Source organism: Echinops telfairi, unplaced genomic scaffold (assembly GCF_000313985.2).
Source record: "Echinops telfairi isolate 266 unplaced genomic scaffold, ASM31398v2 ScPeMD7_7424;HRSCAF=8462, whole genome shotgun sequence".
In the NCBI taxonomy this organism is placed as follows: Eukaryota; Metazoa; Chordata; class Mammalia; order Afrosoricida; family Tenrecidae; genus Echinops; species Echinops telfairi.
In genome coordinates, this window is record NW_022111324.1 from 30871160 (window position 1) to 30877918 (window position 6759).

A 6759-nucleotide genomic window follows, 5' to 3' on the forward strand; every position below is an offset into this window, starting at 1 on the left:
GAACTGTCGGTCCCGTTGTTTTCTCCTCCAGATTGTTCATCCAGCCTATCTTATTAAGACAGACCTGTGGAGATAATAACATGCACAAAAACAAGACAGAGCAAAACCAAGCAACAATGTACAAAAAAATAGCAACAACAACAACAAACCGCTGATAAAGAACAAATTAAAACACAACAAGAAAGTAAAGCTTGTAGTTAGTTCAAGGATCGCTGGCCTTTAGGAGTGTTTTCCGGTCCAGTCTGTTGGGGCACCATGCCCTGGCCCCAAAGTCCACCTTCAGCATTCCCTGGGGAACTTGCTGCTCCATTCGCTTGCTGTTCCGCTGCACTCCTCCAGTGCTTTGCCTCCATGTGGCAGGATCAGATCGGGTGCAATTCCCACACGGTGTCTTTGGTGCTGTCCCCCACAGGGCCATGGGTCAGTGAGGGGCATCATGCCTCATAGTGGGGCTGGCCATGTGGTCCTCTCTGTGGACTGGCTGCTCTAATTGGGGTCATCGTCCTCAAGCCTGGTGGGCAAGGATGTGCTCCAGTCTCTCCTCCTCCCTCGTCATCTGCTCCTGTGTGCTCTGATCAGACAAATCCCTCTCCCAGAGCTGTGGATTCAGTGCCATCCTTTGAAATAAATTCTTCTCAGGGGAGGGGGTGTGTGCCACATGCCGGCGTAGAGTAGGGAACCAGTGGAGAGGTCTGGAGGGCCTGGCCCCAGTCCCAAATACAAAGTGGATGCCTGCCCCTCCCCCAAACTATTATTTTGATACATCCTATAGTACTGATTAAGATGTACTTAAGATGATCAAACTATCCAACCCATTGTGGAGCATGTATTCTGAGTACTTCATTTTCAGAAGGCTAAGGATATCAGTAAAGGACCAATATCCATATACAGCATCCCTGTGCAGGTTAAGGCTCCATAAAATTCCTTACCATCAACTATGAATATGAACATTTTTGTCCTCAAGCAAAATTCACTGGGGAGCACATTACCTCTACCCATACCAAGCCCAGGGAGGAGCAGTCTCTTTACAGGCTTGCCTGGGGGTGTCCTAGCTGGAGCTGCCATGCTGGTGTAGCACAGTCATGAGTCAATCCCTGATTGCTTCGGGTGGAAGGCTGTGGACCAACTTTGTGAGTTCTTCAAGGAACCTTGGTAGCATAGTGGATTCTGTGTTGTGCTATCCTCTCCAAGTTTAGCTTAGAAAGCACCAGCCTCTCCATGTGAGAAAGTTGAGGCTTGCTACTCCCCTGAAAATATACAGCCTCCAAAATGGACAGGGGAAGTTTTACTATGCCAGTAGAGCATAGACTTATAGAGGCACCTTTCTAGTTTACCAAGCGCCCTGTCATCCTACAGGGAGTAGTGCCTCCTTATAATACACCAGAGTATGGGAGCCAAATCTCCTCATCCTTGGCTCTAAGGAGCACACTGGCAGTATTTTTTCTAAGATAGATTTGTTTGTTGTTCTGGTTGTCCATGGTACTTTCAATATTCTTTTCCACTTAATTTAATTTATGGAACTTTTAAAAACCAGAAATGGCACAACCATGTTTACTGAAAGTGAAATACTCATGGAAGAAGATGAAAGATTACAGTCTTCAGTCTTCAGTATGAACTACACCTGAACATAAGTATAATTAAAATACTCACGATTGAATTGAATCACAACCAAATCAATAAGCAATGTTATGCAAATGAGGGAAGTATGGAAGCTGTCAAGATTTCCATTTTACTTGGATTATTTAGCAAAACAAACCAGCAAGCAAAAATATATATACAAACAAACAAACTCATTCAGTACTTAAAATGAGATCCCAGGATTTATTAAGGAAAAGGAAAATTTATGCACTCAAATGTAAGAAGACATCAGCCATATAAACGAGAACTGATGAATCCAACTAAAATTTTCTAGAAAGATAAAACTGTTCGCAGAAACAAAGAAATTATAATACATTTGTTTGCATCCTTAGTCTTTGGCTGAGGACACATGGAAAATGGGTTAGAGTACATCTATTGAACAACTGAGTGTAGAGGCTTACAGTGATTGATATCAGGAAATGATTACAGAGGATCTCAATCATAGCAACATATCCCTTAGGTAAGATAATAAAACATAATTGGCAGATGTTTAAAGAGCTTCAGCCAGATGTCTCTGGAACTTGTGAAAACTGTCTTGGTACCAGACCTCATTTCTCCCATAACAGCTTATTTATCTATTTTTTAAATGCTTTAGTCTCGGAAATATTAGATAGGACAAACTCCAAAACTGTTTTAATTTCTACATTCTATATATGCCATGCAGAAGTATTCCTGAAGCTTTCTTTAAAGAAAGAAACAAACAAAAATTGTCTTCCATGGATCTTTTCCTTAGAGTACATTTCCTTCCCATCCTGGTTTAAGCATGGGGAGAAATACCTTCCTAATTTCTATGACTTTAACAACTAATATGCCCAGATAATACTAGCTGGGAGTGGCAGGCACAAAAAAATCTAGTTTAATTTAAAAAGAACTAAATTTAATCCAATATCTTAGTGAAGGTCAAAAAGACTATAAATTGTTTCCCTAACAGTACTCACAATTTATCCTATGGAAAGAGTAGTCAATAGATGAAATATAGAGCCTTGGGCAAATATGCTGAATAAAAACCTCTTTCAAGTGTTAAAAAGCACAAGTATCACTAGTTCTAAGCTGCACCTGAATGAGTTATCCCCATTTGACTTAAACTCCATGTTTGTGCACATTTCATTGTAATGCTTTACTTTATGTTCTTGAATTGTCCTTTGAAAATTTTGTTCGGTGCCTTTACTTCATCATTTCTTCCACTTGTTTTACCTACTCTACACTCAAGAGCAAGGGTTCTATGAGAAAATATTGAAGATACAGGAATCATCAATAGCAGATAGAAGGACAGAGTCACTAAACCAAAAAGAACTGGTAGACATACAACCATTTACAGAGGTAGCATAAGAGCAAGAATCTTTTCTACTGAACGGAGAAATCCAACCTACAATAAAATTAATTAGCAAAACCCACAGCTCCAGATATGGATGGAATGGGAACTGAAATGTTTCAACAAGCTGATGAAACAGACACCTGGCCAACTGACTGAAACACATCCATATTTGTGTCCATTCCAAAGAAAGGTAAACAAAGTGAATGTGAAACTAATTGAAAAATATCATTGACATTATATCCAAGTCAAATTTTGTTGAAGTTGTTTCAAAAATTATTGCAATAGTACATTGACACGAAGCTTCCAGGAATCAAACTGGAGTCAGAAGAGGGCCTGGATATCGTTTCTGAGTACAGATGGGTCTTGGCTGAAACACAGAACATCTTAACGATGTTTGCTTATTTCCCATTGACTGTGTAAAAACATTTGACTATCTGGATAATAGCAAACTGCAGATAAGATAAGCAAAAAGAATAGGAATTTCACAACATGTGATTGTAGTCGTGTGTAACCTCCCATATGGACCGAGAAGTAATCATCCCAACAGAGCAAGTGAAGACTGAGTGGTTTAAAATCAGGAAAGTTATGTGTCACAGTTGTATCTTTTCACCATACTTGTTTAATCTGTATACTGAGCAAAGAATCTGAGAAGCTGGGCTATATGACAAAGAATGAGGCATCAGGATTGGAGGAAGGCTTATTAACAACCTTCAGTATGTGTATTACACAGATTTGGTTGCTGAAAGATAGGACTTGAAGCATTTCATGATGAAGATCAAGGAACAGATACAAGACTGACATTGTCAAGATTTAAGCTTGCCTGGATCAAAAATCAATGTTTTGGGAAACAGCAGTGAAGCAATCAAGTGATGTATTGCATTGTGGAAATCTGCTACACAATACATCTTTAAACTATTAAAGAACAAGGATATCACTTTGAAAACTAGGGTATGCCTGACCCAAGCCTTGGTATTTTTAAAAGTTGGATAATGTTTTCCAATCGAGGTGGATGGTATGTCACACTCTGTCTCCAAAGTCTATTTTGGGATTCCTGGGGATTTCATCACTTTGTTCCCCTTGCTGCTATGCTGCATGACCTTAGTGTTTTGCCCCAGCATGGTGGGGTCAGATTGTGCACAATTACCACACTGTGGAAACACTCAAGAAGGTCAACAAACAGACCTTGAACTATTTATAGGCCTTTCCGTTTTTTGTCAGTGGCTTTCTTTTGTTGTTGTTATTGTTTTCTTGGTCTTGACTTCCTTTGTTGTTTTATTTGACTTCGCCGGGTTTTTGCACTTATTAATGTATCTGCATGCTTTTTCTAGATGAGATAGGTGGGGTAAATAATTCGGAGATAAAAAGAACGGGACCAATGGTTCTTGGGGGTTATGGGAGAAGGGGAGGTGGGAGAAAGAAAGGGGGTAGGAACCAACCCAGGGACAAGGGAACAAGTGAACTAAAATCAATGGAGAAAAGGGGATAGGATGGCTAGTGGGGCTTAGTGAAGGGCAATGCAGCTGCGAGGAATTACTAAACCTGAATGAAGGCCAAACATGATGGTGAGAGAAGAGTAAATTAAAAGGAAATAGAGGAAAGAACCAGGACATTTATAGAGGTCTAATTATAGACATGCACATATGTAAATATATACACACACAATGAGAATAGAATAGAACTATGTACGCATATCTATATGTTAAGAATTAAGGTTGCAGATGGATATTGGGCTCAAGTATGCAAGTACTCCCTCAACACAACGGCACTTTGTTCTAACAATCTGGCATTCTGTGATGTCACCTACCTGACACAATGGCTAAAGACAAAATGGGTGCATAAGTAAATGTGGTGAAGAAAGTTTTTGTTGCCCAGCTATTTACCTGGGAAGCAATAAAACCCACATGGAAGAAGCACACCAGCCTGTGTGATCATGAGTTGCTGATGGGATCAGGTACCAGGCATCTAAGACCCAGAACAAAATCATACCCAAGGTGAATCAGGGGTGGGAGTGGTGCATGGAGTGGAGATCCAATGCCCCTCTGTAGAATGTTGGACATCCCCCTACAGAAAGGTCACAGGGAAGAAATGAGCCAGTCAGCATGCAGTATAGCACCGATGAAACACACAACTTTCCTTTAGTTTTTTGGTGCTTCCTTCCCCCCACTATCATGACCTCAATTCTACCTTACAAATCGGATTAGACCAGAACATGTACACTGCTACACACAAGATCCCACAACACAGGGAATCCAGGATAGGTAAACCCCCCATGGACAACAATGATAGTAGAGAGACTATGAGGATTAAGGAAGGGTGGGGGGAGAAAGAGGGAATCCATCACAAGGATCAACCTACAACCCCCTCTCAGTGGGACAAACAATGGAAAAGTGGGTGAGGGGTGATGGAGGACAATGCAAAATATGAACTTAGCAATCTATAACTTATCAAGGGTTTGTGAGGGAGGGCAGGTAGGGGAGGGAGGGGGAAGAAATGGGGATCTGATATCAGAGGCTCAAGTGGGAAGAGAATGCGTTGTGAAGGATGATGGCAGCATACGTACAAATGTGCTTGACACACTGGAGGAATATATGGATTGTGATAAGAGATGTATGAGCCCCCAATAAAAGTATTTTTTTTAAAGTAACCAAAAGGAAAGAAAAAATAGTTGGATAATGATCACACAGGCTGGTGTGCTTCTTCCTTGTGGGCTTTGTTGGTTCCCTGCTAGAGGACTGCTTGTTTAACTATAAATCTTTAATACCCCAAATTCTATATCTTTAATAGATAGGCACCATCGGCTTTCTTCACCATATTTGCTTTACACCCATTGTGTCTTCAATGATCATGTCAGGAAGGTGAGCAGCCTACTATGCTGCATTATTAGAACAAACAGTGCATGTACTGAAGTAAGTTTTAAGTAGAGACCCAAATTCAACATGCTACCTTGTTGCATTTGCATATATATACATATATAAGCAAATATACATGTATTTATTTAAGAAATACTGATGCATTTAAATTTATGGTGCTGGTGAAGAATATTAAAAATAGCTTGAACTGATAAAAGAATAAATAAATCTGTCTTGGAAGAAGTACAGTCAGGAAGCTCCTTAAAAGCAAGGATGGCAAGACTTTTTCTCTCATATTTTAGACATGTTATCAAGAAAGAACAATCCCTGGGGAAGGACATCAAACTTGGTAAAATAGAAAATCAGTGAAATAAAGGAAAACTCTGAATTGGATGGATTGACACAGTCCCAATGTGCTCAAATATAACAATTGGGAAGCTAGTGCCTGACCAGGTGATGTTTCATTCTGTTTTACAGTGTCACTACTGGACAGCACATGACAACACTAACAACGAGCTGTAGCTGACCTACACCATGGTATTTCCAATCACATACAAAAGCTGAACAGGGATTAAGGAAGACTGAAGAAGAATTATTACATTGAATGGTGGTGCTAGCAGAGAATATTACATATGCTTAGACTCCAGAAGAATGAATAAATCTGCCTCAGAGGAAGTACCGCCAGCATGCTGCTGAGAAGTGGGGATAGTGAGAATTCATTTTGCTTACTTTGGACATGTCATCACTCAAAAACTCACTTGTAGTTATCAGCTCCACTCATAACCCACTATGCCCCAGGGCTCTTCTCCAACACATCATCAGGAGGGACCAATTCATTCAAAAGAACGTTTTCTTTGTTCTTGTTTTGTAGTGGGTCTGCGAAAAAGAGAAAGACTCTCGACAAGATGAATTTACAGAATTGTATCAAGCATAGCAACACTTTGAAGATGGTGTAGG